We start from the raw sequence: 26,439 nt of genomic DNA on the forward strand, positions 1-26,439 counted from the left end.
AACATTCCTCATCTTCAATCCTCCCCTTTCATCTTATTCTTTAATATTTATTTCTACAGAGCCATTTTACAATGTAATGTAACTAAGACCTCATTAGAGTGAGACAACAGAATGGTACTTTCTAGCCGGCAAATTTATTGCTTCTTGATGAATGAGGTTTTTTCAACAGAACCATTGTTCTCCACAGTTTCAAAATGTCTAGAATATATATTTCCTACTTCTCTCCCCCACCCCCACTTTATTCATTACAGTATACTAATGGTTTTACGACTTGCAAAATGATATGTCACAATATCTCTTGAGGCTGCCTGTCACCTTTTTTGGCAGCTGTTTGTGCTGGGATGGGGAACTAAGAAAAATCAGTGAAGCAGTGACTCCATGTGGTGGTATACCTGCTTTGCAAAATAATAATAAAAAAGGCACCTAATCAGAAACCACTTGAGAGCAAATTCACACAGCCTTTAGTACATGCCAATTTGAAATATGCATGCATGTTGCACAGTGCATTAGACTATTTATCATGAGCAAGTAGCTCCCATTCCTTCTGAATGAGGACCCCTTCAGATCTACTGCACAACTGATACTATGACACCGATATACATGCATGTGGAGAGGTAATGTCATGGAATAGTAGAGGTGGAAGGGGCCACAAGAGTCATTTAGTTCAGCCCCTGCAAAGCAGGAATCTTTTGCCTAAGGTGGGGCTCGAACCCAGGACTCTGAGATTAAGAGTCTCATGCTCTTAATTTATCCCCTCCCCCTTATCTGCAAGGTACATACAAACACACATATATTCCGGGCAGGGAGGAGCAGAGCCTTTGAGGTGGTGGCAGCATGGGAAAGTTAAGTGATGTCAATTACATGAAAAGAACTTGCTGCCCAGGAGTTCTTTCCTTAAATTTATTTTGACTTTCTGCATTACTATCACCAAAATCTTTGAAGACCAATTAATAGAACTACCATTTGACCAGTAAAGATCAAGAAAGTCATCAGGGCCTATACTGGTGACTGGGAATGGCCGCCGGGACCACATAACACTGGTCCTGAGAGATCTGCATTGGCTCCCAGTACGTTTCCAAGCACAATTCAAAGTGTTGGTGCTGACTTTTAAAGCCCTAAACAGCCTCGGTCCTGTATACCTGAAGGAGCGTCTCCACCCCCATCGTTCAGCACTGAGATCCAGCGCCGAGGGCCTTCTGGCGGTTCCCTCATTGCGAGAAGTGAGGTTACAGGGAACCAGACAGAGGGCCTTCTCGGTAGTGGCGCCCGCCCTGTGGAACGCCCTCCCTTCAGATGTGAAGGAAATAAGCAGCTATCTTATCTTTAAAAGACATCTGAAAGCAGCCTTGTTTAGGGAAGTTTTTAATATTTAATGCTGTATTGTTTTTAACACTTGATTGGGAGCCACCCAGAGTAGCTGGGGAAACTCAGCCAGATGGGTGGGGTTTAATTAATTAATTAATTAATTAATTAAGGGTCGGTTTCACATTCAGCTTGTGGCCCCAACAAATCCCACTCATTGTTTGCCAGATTTCTCCTAAACTGCAGTTCAGAACTAGCTCCAGCTCCTAATCCAAGGGGTAGGGAATGTTTTTCAACTTGAGGACCAAATTCCCTTGGAAGTAACCTTCTGGGGAGCACATCCCACAGGTGAAGGGAGCGAGAGGCAAAAGTGGGTGGGACACAATGTGATTCTCAGCTGTGTACTGTAGGCTACATTTCAGCTATGCTAGAAGCCCGAGATTTTGGCATAGTCTACTCCCTCTCCCATTAGGGACGCGGGTGGCGCTGTGGGTTAAAGCCTCAGCGCCTAGGGCTTGCCAATCGAAAGGTCAGCGGTTCGAATCCCCGCGGAGGGGTGCACTCCCGTTGTTCGGTCCCAGCGCCTGCCAACCTAGCAGTTCAAAAGCACTCCCGGGTGCAAGTAGATAAATAGGGACCGCTTACTAGCGGGAAGGTAAACGGCGTTTCCGTGTGCGGCTCTGGCTCGCCAGAGCAGTGATGTCACGCTGGCCACGTGACCCGGAAGTGTCTTCGGACAGCGCTGGCCCTTGGCCTCTTTGAGTGAGATGGGCGCACAACCCTAGAGTCTGTCAAGACTGGCCCGTACGGGCAGGGGTACCTTGACCTTTACCTTTACTTCCTCTCCCATCTTACTATCAAGGTAAGCCACAGGTGTTATCCCTGGTCTAGGGCACACATTCACACCAAGTGAAAGCACTTGAGGTTAGCAGAACAGGGCTGATGCTGGTGTGGTCTGGAGAGGGAGCACAGCTTGGTGGGAGAGCCCTAGGGGTCAGACAGAGGACCACAATCTGCCCCCAGGTCAGAGGTTTTCCTATCACCAGCAGTCGGATGAATGTAAGTCAGCCTTCCTAATGTCTGCCCAGGATGGAGATACAGTGGTACCTCGGGTTAAGAACTTAATTTGTTCCAGAGGTCCGTTCTTAACCTGAAACTGTTCTTAACCTGAAGCACCACTTTAGCTAATGGAGCCTCCCACTGCCGCCGCACCGGTGGAGTCCGATTTCTGTTCTCATCCTGAAGCAAAGTTCTTAACTTGAGGTACTATTTCTGGGTTAATGGAGTCTGTAACCTGAAGCGTCTGTAACCCAAGGTACCACTGTAAAGATGTCAGTGGTATTTGACTCCCGGTAAGTTAGCAAAAATTTATAAAAGTTAAAGGTAAAGGGACCCCCTGACCATTAGGTCCAGTTGTGGCCGACTCTGGGGTTGCGGTGCTCATCTCACTTTATTGGCCAAGGGAGCCGGCATACAGCTATGTGGCCAGCATGACTAAGCCGCTTTTGGCGAACCAGAGCAGCGCACGGAAACGCTGTTTACCTTCCCGCTGGAGTGGTACCTATTTATCTACTTGCACTTTGACATGCTTTCGAACTGCTAGGTTGGCAGGAGCAGGGACCGAGCAATGGGAGCTCACCCCGTCGTGGGGATTCGAACTGCCAACCTTCTGATCAGCAAGTCCTAGGCTCTGTGGTTTAACCCACAGCGCCACCCACGTCCCTTCCAAAAATTTATAAGACAAGTACAAATACCTGCTGGAAATGTAAAGAGAAAGAAGGTACCTTTTATCATATGTGGTGGCCATGTAAGGTAATGAAAGCTTTCTGGGAAATGATATATAATGAATTGGGGGGGGGGAATGTTTAAAATAATTTTCGTTAAAAAAACAAAACAACCAGAAGCTTTTCTATTAGGAATTGCAGGTACCGACATCCTAAAGGAGTAGGAAATACTTTTTATGTACGCTACAACAGCCTCACGGATGCTACTAGCCCAAAGATGGAAAGAAGGCAAAGTCCCCACGAGAGAGGAATGGCAAACTAAGCTGTTGGACTATGCCGAAATGGCAAAACTGACCAGAAAGCTCAGGAACCAAGAAGACAATAACTTTAAGAAAGAATGGGGAAAATTTATGATTTATTTAGGAGACCACTGTAAGCAGATGAAAACATTATCAGGATTTTAACATCACTTGTAATGTAACAAATACAATGGATAGCGTGGAAAGATATAAAATATGGATTAGGTAATAATATGCAGCTGAAAATGCTGACAATGGGACCCATGGAGGGGATGGTGGGAAGTCAAGGGATTCAGAGAAAACTCTACATATGGTTATATATTTGGTAATGTGATAACTTTTTATATGTAAAATCAAATAAAAAATATTTTTTTAAAAAGATGGAGGCAGCAGCCAGGTTTCTGCAACACACAATGTGAATTCATGAATGTTATACAACAGGATTTTAATTGTTAAAGATTTTGTTGAGTGATTTTATTGCACTGAACCTTTTGGAATCTTGTCTATAAAGCTTTGAGAGCAAGATTCCCTGTTTCTGTGCTAATCTCGTCAAGGGGTGACATTTTTTTTTTATCTCAAACCCTGTAACTTTGACCCATGCAACATGTATTTTAGAAGGCCGTGGTGACAGACTAGGGCAGGGAGTGGGGGACGGTAAGGCAGTAAGGACAAAAGAAAAATGAAAAGGGGTAGCAGTTAGCAGCCCTGGGTGCGTCCAAATGTTACAACACAATGCTGTGCCTATGTACCCAGATGCAAGTTCCATGGTGCTGAATGGAGTTTGCTTGGCAGATTGCAGCCAGGTTAAATCTAGCTTTGAACTTATTCAGTGCAGTGGTGTAGTGTGGGGGGTGCAGGGGGGGCCGGCCGCACCGGGCGCAACATCTGGGGGGGGGGGCGCTCGCACTCGCAGCTCTCTGCCCCTACCTGGCTCACTCACTCTCACTGCAGTGCTGGCTGTGCGAATCCAATCCGAGCCGCCGGGTCGCCGCCCACTGTGGAGGGGAGGGTGCCAGGTGTGCGGTGCGGAGCGGAGAGAGAGCGAGGGACTATCTGGGGGAGGGACAGTGCAGCGGGGGGGCGCAAATTACTTGCCTTGCCCCGGGTTAGGGGGCGCAAATTACTTGCCTTGCCCCGGGTGCTGACAACCCACGCTACGCCGCTGATTCAGTGGTTCAGATCCCAGTGCTGAATTGGTTTGATCTGGGGCTTCCAAGTCGCATTAAAATTTCATTCACTGGATAATACTTAGATGACCTATGTAAATTCATGTAAATGTGATTGCATCCAAGATGTTTCATATTAACTTCTTTCAAATGACTGTCAGACAATTAAAAAACAAACAAACATGCACCAGGTAAAGTGATATCCTTTACTGGACCAAAACATCATAAAGAAAAATACCTTTCCCCACTTTGTCTTTCTGTGCTCTGTGAGAGATTCCGCTTCTTTGGTTGCTAATGAAAAAATCTGCAAGAATTTAAAGGCTTCCACTGCAAGGAGACATGCTCCATAATCTGATGGGCTCTCAAAGACCCTCTGTAAACAGTTTACATTTATCTTTGCTCCAAGCTGTGTGGTATTTATGGTTCAGGGTTTATTGTTTTAGTGTGGTTTCCATCCTAGCATGAGACTCCAGGACATTATTTTGGTCACGCTAAAAACAGATTAGAATTTCAGTGATTGACTTTAAGCAATCAAAAGCTTTTTCTTTATATAATTTATATGCAGGCTAGAAAGTCCTGGCAATAATTGCATATCATTCACTGCAAATACTCCAGATGCTTTTGGGAATAAGCCAAAAAGCAGTTATTCTCCTTCTCTTCTAGATATATTTTTCTAATCAGATAGTTCAGCTGGGAGATTGTTTGGTTTGGCCTCTGGAAAGAGAAATAATAGTAAACTGGCAAGGGGACTATTTTTCTAAAAGAGGGCAATAAAGCATTTTGAATAAGTTTGTCCCAGTGGTATATCTCTCAGCTTTATTTCCCCATGTGCCTTTTTTATAACACCCCCAGAAGATGTATTAACATTTATTTGTTTGTTCAATCCAATTAATCCGAGTTAAGTAATTTGCTAACAGCCATTGTGACTTTGTTCCACTTTTGCAGGTGGTGTTCCTTTATTGGTGCTTTCCATTTGCATCACAGTTTGAAAGCAGGCTGTATACAAAACTCCCATTTTCCCTGCATCCATTGTGCTCCTACCGCAGCACATGTGATGCTAGGCACAAATCACATCTCTCCTGTGAAATACTGCCTTGTGATGCATCTTCCCTCAAACCAAAATTTGAAAAAAATAAGTCATCTGATGCTACTGGTGTTTTTTTAAATGTTTTTATTGAAATATTTTCATGAATAGTAAAGGTACATACAATGTCTCTGATTTCAATTCCAAGAGTCCTTTCTACAGGTCGGTTACATTTGGTGTGAGACATTGATGTCAAAAACAAACAGACAAATAAAGAACCTATCCTCATGAAGTTGAAGCAAAACCTCTGCACATATACTAAGCAAAAGAATGAAATATCATTACCCCCTTTTTTCTCTCCCCAATTCTCTCCCCCCTAACCTCATATGATGATATTGTTTCCCGCCACTCCAAGCTCCGAGCGGTGCAAAATTCCAGGGGTTACAGTTGCTTACCCGGAATGAGGTACAGCAGAGACTGTAGTGTCCTTATGATAAATGGTTTATTTACACAGATATACAACCGGAGCCTATGATGGAGGAGTTCACAGCATTAACACCCCAAGATGATCTTGCTTCTCCCATAGCTACAACCTTGGATTCAAGTAGAAATCAAGCATGGCTCTGACTCCCTGGTTTCCCAGCCTACTTCTTGCTTCCAGCTTCTAGCTCATATAACTCAACCCTCCACTCTGGCCTTTGTCTTTCTAACTATCAGTGAGTTGAGGGTGAGTTGATATTGTGTGTCTAGGCATGCCTACTCTGGTGTCTGCTACACTGTCCTTACCCTTGCCGCATAATTCCTCTGAACTGGGCTGTTGAAAAATGGACCTTCAGCATGTAGCAATCTGTGCAAATAGGAACACTTGCATTGTTTGAGCAGCTAGGTTGTGCTAGGGGAGTGGGGAGCAAGCGAAAGCAGGACTGCAATGATAGGGACCACTCACCGAAACATCATCACACATATGATTACACACAAACACACACACACCAAAAAATGTGCCAATGAGCTTCCACAGCTGCAGTGACTATGAATGTATAACAAGTTATTTTTAGTTAATGGATTTTCCATGGTAAGAGGAAATCTGCTTTAAGTGTACAGTAACAAAAAGTATAGGTATAACATCATGCGGACAGTGTGAAATATTTGGGTGCATGAGCAGTACCAATTCCACAATAAACCTCTGTCTGGAAGCACTGTAGGAGGTGTTCTGCATACCTTAATTTCCAGAGGCAAGCCCCCCGAAAGTTTTTGTGGTAAGGTTGGATGAATGAAAGCCAGTTGGCAGAGTTTAATTTGAGCCATGTGATGTTAAGAGGAAGTTCCTTTGAATATGCTTAGGGTCTGTTTCCCCTTCCCACTGTGTAACTGCAACTCATTGTTTTCATCTGGAATTTTTTCAATACTTCCATGTTAGAAAACGCAGTTTCGAGGCAAGCTTAAGCTCAGCCCAGCACTTCTCTTTTTATAAATCTGCTATTGCCTGCTTCACTGGATTAAAAAGCAGAGCTGAATGTAAAAGGAAACTTATCTGTGCAGAGGGTGGCATGACATTTAAAGTGGACCACTATCAGCCCATGCTTGTGTTCACAAATAATCCATGGCCGGGGTCACCTCACAGTTGCAACCTAATACACTACATGTGTAAGAAACAACACCCACTTTGAAATGTAAGAGTTTGTAAGTTTCCCACATCCACATACATGGGGAATCCCCTTTAGAGAACAAAAAATCCCTCCAGATTTATGTTTATGTTACTGGAACACATTTGAGATATTAAAAATGCTAAAAAAGAAAAAGAAATTGGGGTAGTTCTCCCCATAGGTCAAATGCTGCTTATCCTTCAGACAGGCAGAGGTGTGTGCATGACTGTATATGATACAACTCCCATGATCCCTAGCAGGACCAGTGGTTCAGAATGATGGGAATTGTAGTCCCAAAACATCTGGAGGGCCGAGGTTGAGGAAGCCTGTGATAGAGGGAGACATATGGAGATGGAAGACTAGAGACGTATGATGCATTGCGAGTGGAAAGTAACATTCCAGCATTTTGCAGATGGAAACTGGGTATTTGCATCACTTATTCTAACAGAGCAGGTGATGTAAGAATAACTAACTCCCCTGCCTGCACATCACCCCACCCCAATATATGGTTGCTGGTTCTTCTCCCTCAACTATAGATTGTAAATCGACCGGTTGCCTTATAAAAATTAATGGAATGTTTAGTCTTGCAGTGGAGCTGGCTGTAGTGTTAGTAAGAGTTGCAACTTGAATGAACTTATATCAATGTGCACTGGAATATATATCTATATTCCCACTCAGATGTTTAATTTGGGGGGGGGGTCCAGGATAGAAGTTAAACCTAAATACTGGGTTTATGCTAAAAATGGGTTGTGTGACTAGATCCTGTGCAAACATCTCAAAACAGCTAAAATGATGCTTGAGACATCTTCCAGACCCCCCACCCACCATGCTTGCCTCTTTCAGCAATCCATTCATGAGGAGGGCAGGTAGAATTCAAACAAAACAGGGAGAGAGAAAACAAAATTGGGCCACAAGTTACAAGCAGCCAGGCATGGAGTTATTTGGGCGAAGGTTACTTTTCACCCAGGAGGAATGTATGGTGGTTGAGAACAGCGCTTCGCCCTCACATGCACCCGTGAGCCCTTTTGAACGTCTGACATCCAGGAAGCGAGCAAGAATAAAACACCGTTGAGTCTTAACAGTAGTGGTTTTTGTTTTTAAGGGTGACTGCTGCTTGCTTCCTGAGAAGGTTCCTCCTTCCCTCCCTTCTTCTTTCAATTTAGGGAGGGCTCCCTTCCCCTCCTTTCGTTCGACGAGTTACGCCCGGGGAAATTTCCCTTCACCTCGGAGCCCGGCCCTTCCTCTCAGCCTCGTGCTTGTGAGAGGCCCAGCAGCGCCCACTTGGCCGCCCCGGAGCCACTTCCTTCGCCGGAGAGGAGCTCGCGGGAGCTGAGCAGAGGCGGGCTCGCCCCACGGGTTGCCTGCTTGCCTTGCCTGCGTGAGCCACCCGTGTAGTCCCTGCGCGCGCTTCCGTGACCCCCCTCGCCTTGCCTGGACGCCGGGCAGGCCAAGGCCAGCAGCCAAGGTAAGCCTCGGGGGTCTTGCTGGGCTTCTGTGGGGCGCATAGACTGGAACTGCATTTCCCCTTCCTCCTATCGCAGCAGAGCGGGGTGTTTTGGGTTTTGGGGGGTAAGCCCCTTATTAGGAGGGGGACCTAAATTTTATTAGTCGTGGGGTCAAGGGCGAAGATGAGAAGACTTGTCCCTAAAGCAATGGTTCTCAACCCTTTTTTGGCCATGCCCCACCTAAGCACCTCTAAAACCCCCGTTTTATTGTACAGTGGTACCTTGGGTTACAGACGCTTCAGGTTACAGACTCCACTAACCCAGAAATAGTACCTTGGGTTAAGAATTTGCTTCAGGATGAGAACAGAAATTGCACACGGCAGCTGGAGGCACCAGTAGTTAAAGTGGTGCTTCAGGTTAAGAACAGTTTCAGATTAAGAATAGACCTCCAGAACGAATTAAGTACTTAACCTGAGGTACCACTGTATTGCATTTTAAATATTTTGTTGGACGCCGCCCAGAGTGGCTGGGGAAACCCAGCCAGATGGGCAGGGTATGTATGTATGTATGTATGTATGTACAAACAAACAAACAAACAAATTATTATTATTATTATTATTATTATTATTATTATTACTACTACTACTACTACTGTGACATGGGGATGCGGGTGGTGCTGTGAGTTAAACCACAGAACCTAGGACTTGCCGATCAGAAGGTTGGCGGTTCGAATCCCCGTGACGGGGTGAGCTCCCGTTACTCGGTCCCTGCTCCTGCCAACCTAGCAGTTCAAAAGCACGTCAAAGTGCAAGTAGATAAATTGGTACCGCTCCAGTGGGAAGGTAAACGGCGTTTCTCTGGTTCGCCAGAAGCGGCTTAGTCATGCTGGCCATATGACCTGGAAGCTGTATGTTGGCCCCCTCTGCCAATTAAGCGAGATGAGCACTGCAACTCCAGAGTTGTCCGCGACTGGACCTAATGGTCAGGGGTCCCTTTACCTTTACTGTGACATGTAATTCTTATTATTCAAAAGGTGAACTCCAATTCACGTGGAGAAAGCCTAAAAGGCCATTAACTGTTAATAACTCATTCTCAAATTCCCCCCCTTAAAAATCAAACACACACACACACACACCGTTGGAAACCATGGCCCTAAAGGCAGCTGGACCTAACAGGCAGAGAGGCTCTTTCCTTCGCCAGAAAAAAAGGATTTGAATGAGGAGGAGCAGGAAATTAAAAGTCAGAAAGAGTTCATGGCTGTCTCCAGTACCCTGTGGGTTTCCACCTTTCTTTTTGGGGAACAGGGGTTCATATACAACGTAATGCTCCGAGGGTGATTTTCTCTCCCTCATCCTTGGCTAGAGATGAAAACGAGCATTTTCCAGGATCATTCTAGACCATTCACTCAACAACCATCATGCTATTTTTTTGAAAAATTGAATACCGTATATATGAAAAATACACACCAAAAGCAATGACAGTCTTTAAAAAGTCCTCTCCTTTCCCTAGGTCCACTAAAGAAAATTTATTGTAGGATAGAAATTACTTTTTATCTCTGTCTTATAGGTACTGTGTCCAGAGAATATCAATAATATCAGTAACAGTATGTGGCTGCTATTTTCTTTTATGGCATTGTGTGGTTGGGTGGATTTTCATTAATTTGGAAGGGCCTTACTGGGCATTGCAGGTCACCTTTTGAGGCTTGGCACAGGCTGTATAACATATTTTAAACAAATAGATTTCAGGACATGTCTTGAGTGTTTTTCCTCAAGTGTACATGAAACAGTTTTTCTTTACCCCTCCTTTTTCCTACCCCCCCCCGCCTCCTGCAAACTCTGATAATTGGCTTTCAATCAGCATCACTAAGCGTCTCTGATTTTAAAAATTGAGTTCTGCTTAAGAATCTAATTTGAAAGTTGTTTGGGTATATAGGTGGAGAAGGGTTGAAAAGGCGGCTCAGTTTCCTCATAACAACCTCTCTTCTGTGGCTGGTTTGTGAAGATTTTGTATGCTCGTTTCTCTACCCCTCTCAGCATTCTCAGTTCTCTACAGTGGTTTTGCCAGCTCTGCAAAACTTCCTGCCACAGAAATTTGCAATTGCTGGTAGAGGCCGGAATCGCATACCTTCTTGCAACACAGGGGGAAGAACCACAGTGTTGACTTACCACACCTAAAGTTTCTTTTTAAAAAAGCTGTGTAAAAAAGAACAAGCAGAGTTTTCTTATTATAAAGTGTTATAAGAAAAGTACTGCTCATTTTACCTTATTGGGTATCGATGTGCCCATATAGAGTGCCTATCGGAAGGAGTAAATAACGGAGAATCTTGAGAAGCAAGGCAATTAGTAACCCTGATCTTTATTAACTATTGCAACAGGGTGCTCACAACCACACACAGGAGGCAGGAGGGACCCAGAACAATGGTGTGCAAGTCCTTATATCGACTTTTGAAATTGCCCACCCTGTAGCTCAAGACCACCCCCCAAAACATCATACCTACATCACAGGAGGCAGGCTACAGCAGAAATACATCACGGGGGCGATGCTGTCTGGCAAGATACTGATACTGTGGAACCTCAGGTTGCGAATGTGATCCGTGCGGGAGGCACGTTCGCAACCTGCAGCATTCGCAACCTGTTGCATTTGCGCACGTGCGGGTCGCAATTTGGCGTTTGTGCACAAAGTGCAATTTAGTGCTTCTGCGCATGCGTGAGCACTGAAACCCGGAAGTAACCCGTTTCGGTATTTCCAGTTTCGGCGCAGTGCACAACCCGAAATCACATAACCTGAAGCGTCTGTAACCTGAGGTACCACTGTAGTGGTCACTTGATTGCTTTACCTGGACAGCCTGGCCATTCCTTTTGAGATGCTAAATAGTTCCTAAATCCAGGTCACAGACTCACCCTATTCATGCACAAATACACCCTTAAGACAGGATTTGTGAGCAAAGAGACAATGGGGAGGCTTTTCCCATTTCCTTCCTCACTGCAGAGAATATTTGAGGTCACTGGAAGAGTCAAAATGGCTACAGGATTGCTCTCCTGTTCTATTTCAGACATGTGGTTTATATACTTACGTATGTATAAAAATAAAAAAGGGACTGCCCCTTTTCCTATGAGAGCATAAGAGTTATTCTCTTATTTCAGATCACCACAGAAACACTGTATTCAAGAGAACAACTACTTCTTCTCTACCCTGTTCCCATTATTTATGTAGCTATCTGTCTATCTAAGAAAATGTATATGCTGCTTGATTGTAATAATACCTCTTGATGGTTTACAAAACACATGCTACACACATATAAACATCACACACAAACACACACACAACTACCTCATGTGTATGACTGTTCACAGATCATATGTATATTGTAATAACAACCAGTTAAGCCACTTGAAGTTCAAGCAGAGCATCTAGGGAACAAACAATGTTTCCCCACCTTTTGCAAAAGTACACAATTGGAACTACCTGTATTGAAGACCTGGAAAAAACATTCAGCTATGGGGCACATCTGCATAGAAATTTCCTGGACTGGTGTCTAAAAGTCATAGGCATATAGAAAGACTGTCCATCTAGCATACATTGTCGTCCTCCTCCTGTTAAAAAAGTGGAGGTGCCAGGGATTGAATTTAAGACCTTCTGCAAGCAAAGCATGTGGCCTGTCGCTGACCCACGAAGCTGGACTCAGTTCAGCTCACCAGTCATGTACTGTGTGTGAGAGAGACACAAATTTGCAGAACCTGGCTTTTAGCACCTTGGTATTTTTCTATAAGATTGCTGACTCCAAAGAAAAATATGTTCATACTCCTTTTCCATGAGGCATGGATTGTATTGGATTTAGAATGGAAAAGCATAAGCACACTTGTGGCCTCAGTACAATTGAGTAAAGATATTACAAAACCTTGATTGCTTATTTCCTGCTTTGTCGGCGTTGAACATTATCCTGGAGCAGAAAAGAAAGAAGCTGGATTCTGTATTTTTCTCAAAAACGGCACTTTCAGAGCTGAGCAGCCATCAGGCACTGAGAACGTGTTACATACAAAGTACACTAAGGACAAATAGGCAGAAGTTTCACCACACTTGCTGGGAATATATACTGAAGTTTGTCCAAAACAGCTAGCTTCCATTTTGCAGGCTAGATGTAATGTGCACATTCTTCAGTCTATGCTTACCTTTATGGCTCCTAAGAACTGTCTCAGACTAGAGATGCCTGCTTCTCTCTTCCCGCAAATTTCCCCTCTAGTTCTAGTTCTGACGGTGTACCATAGCCTTGGACCAGAAGTGCAGGAAGCTTGAGTCAGTTAATATTATTGCCCAGGATCAGTACTCTATGCATTCCAGATAAATGTTGTTGCTGCTTTGCATACTGAGATGAAAATTGATGTTCAAAATAGAATTACCGTATTTTTCGCTCTATAAGACACACCAAGTTTCTGGAGGAGGAAAACAAGAAAAAAAATATTCTGAATCCCAGAAGCCAGAACAGCAAGAGGGATCGCTGTGCAGCGAAAGCAGCAATCCCTCTTGCTGTTCTGGCTTCTGGGATAGCTGTGCAGCCTGCATTTGCTCCATAAGATGCACACACATTTCCCCTTACTTTTTATGAGGGAAAAAGTGAGTCTTATAGAGCAAAAAATACGGTAAATAATTGCCTACCTGGTGCTTGCATGAGGATGCCTTCCTTATTTTACTTTTCTGGAGAATTGTGTGTTTTTCAGTTCCTCCTTCCTTATTAGAATTGGGACAGAGGAACCAGTTTAAATAACCCCACACCCTTTTCACCTTTAGAAAAAGGAATGAGGTGGGGGATTTTTTAGGACTTAAGATACGTGAACCTAACTTAATTTTTGTGTGTTGGCATTCATCTGTCTCGAAAAACAATGGAAGAGTGCGCCTTTGGGGTAATTCCGACTCACTCCTTTGTTGAAAGTAGAACTGAAGTATATTCAGTGCACTCCTTTCTTATTAAACTTAACAAGGTTTACAGTGTTAAATGCTATCTTTCTTACACTGCAGTCCTGTGCATGTCTGCGTGCAGGAAAGTATGTTGAGAACTGCACTCTCAAAAACTATTATACCCATGAACAGAGCTACTTGTGTCAAGCAGTATTTGTTTATTTATTTGTTCATTGTGTTTTTAGTCTACTCCCCAAAGAGCTCAGGGTCATGTAAAGAGCCTCCCCGCCCCCCAACATTTTATTTCACAACAATATTGTGAGGTCTGTTGGTCTGACAGATAGAGATTAGCCCGAGGCCACCCAGTGAACTTCATAGCTCAGTGGGCATGTGAGCTTGAGCCATCCCTTTTAGGTCAACACACTAATAACTAGAATAAAAAACCATGGGGCTTCTAATGTCTTGATGCATTTTGTACAAGAAAATCTGGTATTAGGGGAAGACTCTCTGTCTCTGTCTTGCACAAAGCCTTATCAGGCTTCAGAACTGCAAACTGGTTTGATGTTGCTTTTGCATTATCGTGTGTTTTATTGTATGCATTTAAAATTCGTTTTTTTCTGCAAGTTACCCCGAGAACCTGCTTCTAGGGAGGCTTATTGATGCCTCAAACAAACCCACAGGATGATAGTGGTGATCCAGGGGCTGGTTAGCGGTTTGTTTTGTTCTTGTTTATATTTTGTGCTTTTTATCATGTAGTTTTCTGTTGGGAACTGCCCTGAGATCTACAGGTGAAGGGCGGTAAACATATTTTAACAACAATAACAACAATAATAATATAATTTCTAATTTAGCCTTTGTGCTTTTTTATGTTTTCCTGTGCTTCCAGGCAAAAATAAAATTAAAAACAACACCTTTTCCCGTAAGGTGAAAAGCTCCGTTTTCACATGTAAATCTTGATATGCACCAGTGGTTTTTGATATTTCAGTTGCATGCAAAACTCAACAAACATTTAAAAGGTGGGTTATTGTTAGGGGAAGGAAGAGTCTTGCTTGGCAGAATGTATTTCCGGTTTGTGTGTGTGTTTCTGACAGAACAGCAGACTTGAAAAGATATGGAAATGGTGCAATAACTATATAGAAAAATATAAACATGTAGCAAACAAAAGGAGACAACTTGTTTGACCTTGATTGTCTGAATATTGCATCGGATACAGACAAGGCCATATTCTAGTGCAGCTAAGAAATGTAATCATTAATATACAGAACAGTTATTGAGTTTAAAAAAAAGCTTGTAACTATGGTATGTTGTAAATTGGATTGTCTTTCCTCTGCTGCTAAGCATATACTGTGTCAGGTTAATTTCCATTAATAAAGATAAAATGGGCTACATTTCAAAATGTTATGACTTTAGCATTGACTTCACTCTCAACCTATGACAGCATTAAGCAAAAATACTTTGTTGCATCAATTTGCAGAAGGAGCTTCTTATCATAAGGAATGATTATTTTGGGGGAAATAATTTCATTACTTATGAATAATATCAGTAATGTCCATATTCTAGTGTGAATTGCTTCTTTTTAGGTTTTTATTCTATTACATTCATTATTCGATTCAAGCAGGCCTTTCATATTCTGTAATCAGCATTTGCAATGTAATTGACAAATCCACTTGCTTTCATTTTCTCTTGGCAGAGCAGTAAAATTTAATACTGTCCTGTTCCTGTTACCTTTGGGGGGGGGTGTGTGCTTTTAATTTGTATTTATTGCCTAGTAAAGACTGGGTTGGGGACCCAGGTGGCGCTGTGGGTAAAAGCCTCAGCTCCTAGGGCTTGCCGATCGAAAGGTCGGCGGTTCGAATCCCTGCGGCGGGGTGCGCTCCTGTTGTTCGGTCCCAGCGCCTGCCAACCTAGCAGTTCGAAAGCACTCCCGGGTGCAAGTAGATAAATAGGGACCGCTTACTAGCGGGAAGGTAAACGGCGTTTCCGTGTGCGGCTCTGGCTCGCCAGAGCAGCGATGTCACGCCGGCCACGTGACCCGGAAGTGTCTCTGGACAGCGCTGGCCCCCGGCCTCTTGAGTGAGATGGGCGCACAACCCTAGAGTCTGTCAAGACTGGCCCGTACGGGCAGGGGTACCTTTACCTTTACCTTTACCTTAAAGACTGGGTTTGGGGTTGGTATGCTGGCTTAGCTATTTGACCCCTTAAATTCCTTAAATCACAAGAACACCTGATCCTGACCATTGTCCAATGATTTGTTTAGCAAACAGACACTTTCAACAAATTTTTATCACAATTGTTTTCGTAGGTCAGTGAAAGGCTCTTCAGATAAAAAATCATAGCATTGTGTGGTGCTTCAATATACATTATTTGTATATACAATACACAATATAACCTTACAATCCATAGGAGAAGGCCATAGTTCAATGGACGAGCCTGTGTATGTGAGTCATATGCCCCATTGATGTGTCTCCTTCAATGTAAAATCCCATTTCCCAGTGCACATGACCACGAATCTGAAAATACAACCACAATATGAAAATACATCTAAAAACGAATTGCACCACCTTGGCTTGCCCATACTCTATAGACATAGCCTCTGTACCTTTAATAAGTGCAGAAATTAACAGATGACTTTTCCTTGGCATGGAAGTGCAATCTTTAAACTGGCCCTCATTTATATTTCTGGGACCCACCCCATTTTTGTGAGTATAAGTTTTAGGTTTTAAATAACTGTTTTTAACGTTGTGTTTTAACCAGCGCTGGGAATGTAGGGTGGAGGGCAGGTAATAAATTCATAATTAATTGCAGCAATAGCTGCACTTACTGATTTTTACTACATTAGTGCACCCTAAAGAGAAGTTGCTCAAGGGGATCTTTGCTGTGTGTGTTTTCTTTCAGGAGATGGCTTTAAAGAAGGATTAAATAAATTCACGGAGGATAAGGCTATCAGCGAGTCCTAACCATAATAGCTGTCAGGGGCAGACCTTGGTAATAGGGTACCTTGTGCAAGGCCCAAATTTGATGCCCCCTCCCAGCCAACAACTGCCTTCCCAAAGCTGGGTAAGCACAGTAACAGGCTTTAAGGAAGGAGGCGTGAAGGCTCGGGCAAGGTCCTAGAGCCCTCCCACCTCCTGGGAAGGGGCTGACTAGGCTTTGGGTAGGAGGAGGGCGGGCTATATAGGACCCTGTCAGAACCCTCACTCCTCCTTCCCATTGCAAGTTGTTACTAGGCTTTGGGAATGAGGCAGCAAGGTCCCACTTTGGCTTTGCGCCCTGTATGGGGGAAAACTGGTTGCACTGCCCTAAATCTGCCTCTGTAGCTGTCCAAGGTCAGAGGCGGCTTGCTAACTGATGGGAAACAATAGCTAGAGATGGCTGTTATTGCCTTCATGCCCTGCTTGCGGGCTTCCCCTAGGCATCTGTTTAGAAATGGCGAGAAAACTTATGCTAGGCTAAATAGGCATTTGTTCTGATCCAGGCAGGCTCTTCTTATGTAACATGCGAGTCTAGGGTTTAAAGGCAGGTGATTGCATTCCCCGAATGTTTTGATGAGGCAGGGAAGTTAAAGAACTAAATTCCACTCATGAAACATATGTCCTTACAAGTTAACCAGAACTACATGTATGCATATTGGAAAACAGTGCAGTTCTTATAATCTGTACTGGACGACTTCCTACAGAATATGTACCAACATTTTCAGATATTTGGATTTTTGATCTTTTGTACAACAATGTGAAATGGCAGGTTCATGTGGATCACAGCATAGGATGGGGAATAGTCATTTGAGAGTGACTTTAACAGATTGGATTTTTTAAAATTTTCTTACCATTTCTAGTTAGCATACTTTTCCTGCCACCGCCTTGCTCTCCCCCCCCCCCCCGCAACCCAGTGATAGAATTTTGACTGAGGTTGAGTCAGTTCTTGCCTCCCTAGTGTCAGGTAAAATATTTTCTAATTTCTGTGAACTAAACATAGAACCTTATTCCTGTTCTCCCAATGACAACCGATGGACATTTTTGAGGAGCCTCATATCGCTTAATCAATTAAACTTTTTTTTCTAACTTCAGTTTTCTCTTCAAGGAAATTTCCCAGAAATATAAGAATCTCCCCATTTCAATCTGTCATGCTAGTTTAGACAAATCACCACTGAGGTCTACTGACAGGTCATGCTATGGAAAAGCTTTGCAATTTTTTAGAGTCATCATATGATCAGCCAAGCAACCAGATCTTTCCGTGTTCTGAATACATTAGCAATAGCTGTTCCAAAATGGTTGCTAAGGACTGTACATTGCTTGACATTATTTCTGTAGCCCCATGACCAAGCAAGAGAACAAGTTGGTTACACTTGAAAGCAGACTTACCTCTGAAGAATCTCTCAAGTAGAATATCCAACAATAATATAGTATATGTTAACATTTATATTAAGGTGGAGAGAATCTTCTGTCCTAGAGATCTCTCTGTGACATGTTTTATAAGGGGTGGTGCATTTGGTTATATTCAGCAATTTTGTTTTATTTTTTCACCAGTCCATGGGTGTCTCATCACAAGTAAAAACGTGTGATGTGAACTTTCACATAGGAAGTTGCCTCATACCGGGTCACTCTATTGGTCTGTCTCGCCTGGCATCGTGTAGCTTTCTAGGATACTAGACAACGGTCTTTGCTATCCCCTTCTACCCAGTCTTTTTTAATGGGAAATGCTTTGGGATGAACCTGGGACCTGTAAATCAGATGCCCCAGCAAGATTTCCATGATTGTCACAGCTCTCAAAAGTGCCTTGGACACTTTGAGGCTGGGGAGTGTTGCCTAAATATAAGTCACAAAGGGAGATGTTGTGGGTCAACTGGTGATGGTGATGGTGACTTGCATTTGTCATTCACTTCATTACAAAAAAGTCTCAAAGCAACTTAACAACAAAATAAAACGACAGACATACAAAATAAATTAAAAGCCATTAATAATGATGTGCTGCACAAGGAGTGCCAAAGTTCTTCCGGTTTGCGCAGTATGATGCAATTTTAGGCACATGCGCAACCAAAAGGAAAACAACTGTGTAAAACGGGTCTAAAGTTGACTTATTTTGTGTTCCTGTAGAATGGATACAAGTGGCTTTAATGAAGGTAATCACCGGTCATTGTGAGTCCTCCTGACTGCAAAACCCTACGAAGTTCCTCATGCTTTATACTTTCGCGCAAGGACAGTTACATAAAAGGACTCCCCCCCCCCCACCAGCTGCATTTGCCCTCCCTCCCCTTCCTTCTGTCAGATCTCAGGGAATAAAGGCTGCATTTCAAGATAAGACTGTGCACTGTTTAGTGCACCGGTGAGGATTTGAGGCTCCCTGCAGGGAGAACTGATGAGAGCAGTTAACTAACCGTTGATCCAGTGAGCCACAGGAGGGGTGTGGGAGGATCCTGTCTACCAATCAAAGAGAGAGGCATAACTTTTTAATGGTTAAACAACAACAATGTGAACTTTTACTTCAAAGCGAGAGGATAAACATCTTAGAAGGAGAAACCTTTTTTTTGTTTTCGTTTTGCCTTCTTTAGTCCTTGGGCTAGAAGCAAACTCTGGGAAGTGGCAGATGGAAAGACATTGCTTTGAACACATAGCTCTGCAATCCTAAAGGGGCAACCCCTTAATCTGCTTCCACTTTGATTAGATTACACAGATAAGAGGTAAACCGAAATTTGCCATAGGTTAAAATTGTTGGGGGGAGTGCTCTAGAGTAAGCAGTGTATTTTAAAACAACTTTATACTGTAACCTATCCTGTGATCTTAGGATGAAGGGCAGTATATAGATTTAAATACTACTACTACTAGGTTATTAGCTATAAGTGAAAACAGTGGATAGGCATTTACTTGCACACCATTTAGATGGCAAGAAAGTTACTACAGCAGCCTATGAACACATGGAGGGCGAGAGCAGGGATAAAGGAACAGCAAATAAGTTGCCTTCCAAATGTTGTGGACTCCAACTACCATCAGCCCCAGTCAACCTGGCAATGGTCAGGGATGATGGGAATTGTAGTCCACAATGTTGGGAGGCTATTTCTGCCTTACATGATTTCTGATTATGAAAAAACAGCTATTCATTGTCTTCCTGAGTGATTGTTTCCTGCCTGAACTGTTCTTCTTTTTACTTTATTTATACAGGTATGGTTCATTTTAAATATAAGTATTGCTAATTAAACTTAACTGATGGTGTTCCTTCAGTCCTTCCCCCACCCATATCGAACAGGAAGCACACAGAAACGTTAAAACAGATGTTGCGGCAAACCTGTTGTTTTACAGCACTGACTGCAGAGGTGCTTTGTGCTGCAATTGTATGCTGCACTGCTCTGAATTAGAATACCCTCCAGACTATAGACAACTGTTCCTTTAAGATAGTTGAATATGGCAAAATTTCACTGCAGAAACTGCTGAATATTCTCTCCCATGCCTCTCTTATCAGTCACGTGCAGGCCTCCTGAATCACAAGATTTGGGGGGTTTTTTGCTCAGCTAATCCCATGTAAAGCTAATTAATAATTTTGCTGTGCTGTTCCTGCTGGGGCAAAGCAGCTGCAGCTGCAATATCAGGAGCTAACTATATGTTATGTGTAAACTGGTATAATAGAGTAATCTGAAAAGAAAACAGCTTTGGTGCCAGTAATTTTGAGTGGATAAGCACTAGGGGGGAGTGGTTGTTAACCCTTTTTCTGTTCCCTTTTTCTCCTTTTCAATTTGCCAGCTGCTTTCCTTAAAAAAAAAAAGGCTTTGGAGCTGCAAAACACATGACATGTAGTTACCCCCTCAGCACAGGTGATATTTGCAAATGAATTTAATAGTTTTGCTAATTTATTGGTGCTTAAATAACAGTTAAGGAAGAAAAATTCGATAATGAGGCTTCCTGTATATCTGTTATGGAGCATTATCAATAATTGTGTACCCATTAAAAATTAACCCCCTGCCTCCCTTTTAAAATTAGTTGCTTTACAGCACAATCCTCTGCATGTTTACTTAGAAGTAGCTGCCCCAATCCTAATATCACATATGACATCAAGGTGTGGGGCAGGCGGGGAAATGGCCTCACGGGCTAAATAGGACCCATGCTGGACCTATTTAGGCTAGCAGGCCAGGTATTCCCCACCCTTATGGGATAAAAGTCAATGTGGAAAAGAGTAGTCTTTTCTGCCTCCATTAGAAGCATCTTCCTTGATGTGGCTGTATTATTATTACTACTTTTTTATACCCTTTTGTTTAAATAAAAGCAGTCTGATATGCACTGTTCCTGCACCACCTCTATTCGTTTTGAAAAAGTATTCCCTCCTCCTCTGTTTCTTTAGGCTTTCTGTCAAAATTTAAAATGACCTTTAGTTTTTCCTGTTACAAATTGTTCAAAGATTTAAACCTGTTTACTCATTAACAGTCAGAAACTTGAGTCACCGAGATACTTAGTAGAGAACCACTTCCTTTTTTTAAAGACACTTCTTTACTGTGGCGCATTAGTGAAATAATGTGTCGGCTTCAGCTGTAGCAGCAGTTGCGACTGTTACTGGTCTGGGATAGCTTGATTGCATTATATCAGGCATTGGTAATGGATTACAGTACTGCATTGCATTCTATGTGGGGCTTCCCTTGCGGTTGAGCCGGAAAGCTGTAGCTAGTGCAGAATGCTGCAGCACAATTGCTGACAAGAGTCAGATTCTGTCAACATATTCCACCTCTGCTCAGAGATCTGAACTGGGTGCTGACCTGTTACGGGTCCAGGTTCAAAGTGTTGTTATTGGCAGTGGCGTAGCGTGGGGGGTGCAGGGGGGGCCGGCCGCACCGGGCGCAACATCTGGGGGGGGGTGCGCTCGCAATCGCAGCTCTCTGCCCCTACCTGGCTCACTCACTCTCTCTCACTGCAGTGCTGGCTGTGCGAATCCGAGCCGCCGGGTCGCCGCCCACTGTGGAGGGGAGGGTGCCAGGCGTGCGATGCGGTGCGGAGAGAGAGCGAGGGACTATCTGGGGGAGGGACAGTGCAGCGGGGGGGGGGCACAAATTACTTGCCTTGCCCCGGGTGCTGACAACCCACGCTACGCCACTGGTTATTGGTATATAAAAACCTCAACAGTTTGAGACCAGTTTACTTGAAGGATCACCTTTGACTCTGATGTGCCTGCTTGACCACTTTTGTCAAGTCTACCCAGACATGCAGTTTTATGCATACTTGTTTTCAAATTACTTTAATATTAGTGGCATTACTAATGTTTTTGATAATTGTGTGTGTGTGTGTGTGTGTGTGTGTGTGTAATTTCGTAACTATTCACACTATTTTATGTAAACTGCTTTAAAGATGTTCCATTTTAGAATTAAACAGTCTACAACTTCTGTTAAATAAATAGATGGGTTTTTGTTTTTAATAGAACACAGTGTGGTTCTGTGGTCAGGTTTCAACTATCACTCTTGAAATTGCCCCTCCCAGTGCTGCTCATTGGGTATTACCTCACCTCAGATTTTGAAATATTTTTCTAGCTCTGTCAACAATCCAGAATTCTTCCTGGCAGTAATGTTCAGAAAGAAGAAAACCCTCCTCCTTGTATGTGTGAAATTCTGCTCCCCTTTTCTTGAAATGACTCCCACTTCCAGTTCTTTGAACAGAATTTGGAACCTGGACAGAGCAAGTCTGTTCTTACTATTCAGCAGTGACTAAGCCTCCCAGCTAACAGCAACTTCCATCAGCCCCAGTGAGCATGGCCAATGATGAGGGATGGTGGGAGCTATTCAACAATGCCTGGAGGGGCACATGTTTCCCCATCTGTACTGTGGTAGAATCAACACTGTTGGAGGGTGAAAGATTTCAAAATAGAATGCAACCCGCTCGAATGAAGGAAAAAGTGGCATATGCCTATTCATTGTCAACAGCACCTCAACATGAGACAAAAGCAGCCCCCCCCCCCCACTACCACTGCACCCATCTACAATGCAGATTGGGTGTGTAATAGACCATGGCATCGCACAAATTGGGTGGCTCGCTGTTGAGAAACAGATTTGCATTCATGCTAATGTAGCCATTGTAATGGCAGACAAGAGTACTTCAGTAATACTACTAAGGGCTCATCCAGGGAGACCTCATGTTGAGGATCAAGAGCAGCTTCAGCACTTACTGATTCTCCCACAGGGTAAATATTCAGGATGCTTCAGTCCATAATGGTTGCTGATGATCACCATTGTTAATAAAGACTGCAGCAGGACTAGCTGTTTGTCTCTCTCCATACTAATAGCATGGCTGATCTGGGGACCAGGGACTTTTCTGTTCCCACACTCTTTGTTGTGATGCTAGATCAGAAGGACTGGGAGCTGTTGCCTAGATGAACCTTTGCTTTCTTGCATCTTGTCTCCCATCAAGCAGATTACAAAGGAAACTGTACTGTACCATATTCCCTCCCTGCCCCGACCTGCTGCTGCTTCACAGCTCCAGTTCGTCAGATTTATCTAATTCCTTCAGTGGAGTAGGGGCATAATCAACAACGTTAGTCTTGTAAAAACAATATCAAATTCCAGGCATTGTTACATGTTATTAATAAACAAGATCTAGGAAAGCGGGCAACATGCCACATTATCAAATTCCCCTATTACAAATATACTTCGAAGCTCATGTTGCCATTTAATATAAATAACAATCCCCAAATATCTATAAAACCAACCTGCCTGAAGGGCATGCTTTTATTTGATGTCATGCTAATCAGTTTTGGTGTGCCAGAAATTACAGTTGCTGATGGTCCATCTGTTTTGTATTTATCTTATGTGATAAGTGGTGTTTATTTGATAAGAATCAATGCGATGAATGTTTATGAAATGAAACAATTTTTTGGTCTCATTTTTTAAATCATAAAATCAATTGTTTTTTGTCTCACTAAATCACACCCACGAATGCCATAAAGTATATCCTAGCATAAATTTAACAATGCATACCTTGAAGTAGTGTTAGAAAGTGGAGACGCATTTTTCACGCTAGCTTTCAGATGTTTGGTACTGAACTTTCTGTACTTCAGTAATCCTGCTGATTATTCATTGTAACTTAACAAACCTTTAGGTCAAGTATGCTATGGTATGATTATCTGGAAATGCTCCCGTATTGTTTAAAACTCATCTCAGTTTAAAACAGCCTTCATCAACCCATCAATACAAGATGGGTGACACCTGGCTTGAGAGCAGTACATGTGAAAAGGATCTAGGAGTCTTGGTTGACCATAAACTTGACATGAGCCAACAGTGTGACGCGGCAGCTAAAAAAGCCAATGCAATTCTGGGCTGCATCAATAGGAGTATAGCATCTAGATCAAGGGAAGTAATAGTGCCACTGTATTCTGCTCTGGTCAGACCTCACCTGGAGTACTGTGTCCAGTTCTGGGCACCACAGTTCAAGGAGGACACTGACAAACTGGAACGTGTCCAGAGGAGGGCAACCAAAATGGTCAAAGGCCTGGAAACGATGCCTTATGAGGAATGGCTAAGGGAGCTGGGCATGGTTAGCCTGGAGAAGAGGAGGTTAAGGGGTGATATGATAGCCATGTTCAAATATATAAAAGGATGTCACATAGAGGAGGGAGAAAGGTTGTTTTCTGCTGCTCCAGAGAAGCGGACACGGAGCAATGGATCCAAACTACAAGAAAGAAGATTCCACCTAAACATTAGGAAGAACTTCCTGACAGTAAGAGCTGTTCGACAGTGGAATTTGCTCCCAAGGAGTGTGGTGGAGTCTCCTTCTTTGGAGGTCTTTAAACAGAGGCTTGACAACCATATGTCAGGAGTGCTCTGATGGTGTTTCCTGCTTGGCAGGGGGTTGGACTCGATGGCCCTTGTGGTCTCTTCCAACTCTATGATTCTATGATTCTATGAACCTGGTGCCTTCCAGATGTTTTGGATACCAGCCTTCCAAGTTGGCAAAGGCTGCTTTGGAACATGGTTGGTTCCTGTCCTATCACATGAGATTGAGCCAAGCGCCATGCTCCAAATTCAGGAGGAATTTTAAAAAATATTGGTGATCTATATGTACAAGAGGCAATTTATGTAAGTGTGCCATGCTGTGGAGTGCTGTGGTCCTTTGGAGAAGAAGAATAAGAATGTTAGTTCTATCAGTTCCTCAGCACTTTGCTACCATTAGTACCTTAGCATGTATGACTGCATCTGCAGTGGTATGCCTTGGTTCTCAAATGCCTTGGTACTCAAACAACTTGAAACCCAAACACTGCAAACCCATAAGTAAGTGTTCTGCTTTGCAAACTCTTTTCAGAAGTCAAATGTGCTCCGTTTTGAATGTTATGCTTCTGATTTGAGTGCCATACTTTTGTGCTGAGGTCTGTCTGTTTTTGCTATTGATTTTGAGGTCTGCTTTTGTTTTTGCGGCTCTTTGTTTTTGTTTTTTGTGACTGTATGGAACCCAATTCAGCTACTGATGGATTGATTGTGTGACTGCACATTATTTATTGATTTCATTTTATGGATCAGTGGTCTCGTTAGATAATAAAAGTCATGTTAAATTGCTGTTTTAGGGGTTGTTTTTAAAAGTCTGGAACAGATTAATCCATTTTGCATTACTTTCTATGGGAAAGCATGCCTTGGTTTTGGAACGCTTTGGTTTTGGAACAGACTTCCAGGACGGATTAAGTTTGAGAGCCAAGGTACCATTGTATGTTGTTGTTTTTTTGTAAACACCTTTCCAGGCAGAGGCAGAAGCGTGGGATGTAGTAGTTCAGAGCTAGGACTATCTCCTCTAGTGTGGATTTGAAGAATGGGAAAATTCTATTAAAGAAATCAAGGCCAAGCCTAATATGTGCATTAAAGAATATGATTATTATAGCATGTTTCCACAAGTTACTGCATTGGGCCATTTTATTGGCATATAGGAATCAAGCAGCAGTGCTTAGAGTCTGTGCATTCTCTTGCATGGCTGTAGTACTTGACCCAGTTTCTGGTACTAACAGGAGTTTATTAGCCTTTGAACACCTACCCAGCAGAGACAGAAACAGAGACAGAGACAGGGGGGCGGTTCCAAAGGCTTGCTGAATGTTTCCGTGCCAGTTTTTGAGACACTGTGCAGTGCATCATATTCCTGGTAATTTGGGGGATTTCGGTGAAACGTGACTGATTCTGACAGGCAACAGGCAGCCTAGCTGGCAAGAGGAGGATGCCGTTTCAGCTGCAGTGGTGCAAAACTTCAGTTATGCTGCGAAATTTAAGCGGCCTTTTAGAGTGGAGCTGCCCAAGTGATAACCTCATATTTATCTCATAAATATTAAACAGTTTGAACTGCATATTAGTCAGCTATGCCTAGCGGGGCCTTGGTGGCTCTTTCTCTCCCTAGCAATTACCATATCAGCGCAGATCATTGGCCTGTTCCTTCGCCTACTGCTCATTTATGGTAATCAGAGGCATTGTGGGGGCTGTGCTGCAAAAACATTCTTGTTACAGGGGCAATAGTCATAAACTCATGGCTGAGGTTGTTTCTATCCAGGAGAGAATGGGGTGATTCTGCTCCCTATTAATCAGGGACTGGTTAATTTTTCTTCACAATTGGCAATGCGTTAAAAAGCTGTTGGCTAGGAGAAGCTAATTAGAATCCTCAATTGCAGAGTGTTGAATAAATAGCTACCATTCATCAAGTAGGGTTTTTTTCCCCTTGCAGCATGGAATTATTCTGAGCCCTGTCCTAATCCATGTTTATTTTGAAGTCCATTTGATTTCAAAAGGGACTTACTTGGGATTCAAGCCTGAACTTGTTTTCCTGGATACTTTTTGAATTCTTTTTAAATAAACCAACTCAGCCACACTTCTGAAATGTGTCTGTGATTAATGATAAATAAGAACGGGTGATCAAACTAAAGTCAAACTTCGGGTGTCAAACGTAATCCGTTCTGGAAGCCCGTTCAGCTTCCAAAACGTTGGACAACCAAATCACGGCTTCTGATTGGTTGCAAG

At 43.1% G+C, this 26,439-nt stretch overlaps 1 protein-coding gene across 2 annotated transcripts in view; it reads left to right on the forward strand.

The window, feature by feature from the left end:
- Nucleotides 1-8,249: 8,249 nt before the first annotated feature.
- The window catches only part of APBB1IP (amyloid beta precursor protein binding family B member 1 interacting protein), a 49,839-nt gene continuing 31,649 nt past the window's right edge, over nucleotides 8,250-26,439 (forward strand). Inside the window, exon 1 of one of the 2 annotated variants that reach the window (XM_083406375.1) lies at nucleotides 8,250-8,623. The gene's annotated coding sequence lies outside the window, so the exon portion shown is untranslated. Of the gene's footprint in view, nucleotides 8,624-19,018; nucleotides 19,171-26,439 lie in introns of those variants that run through there. The other variant, XM_083406376.1, reaches the window with a different exon arrangement.

This window comes from Podarcis tiliguerta (assembly GCF_965153285.1).
Source record: "Podarcis tiliguerta genome assembly, chromosome: 12".
In the NCBI taxonomy this organism is placed as follows: Eukaryota; Metazoa; Chordata; class Lepidosauria; order Squamata; family Lacertidae; genus Podarcis; species Podarcis tiliguerta.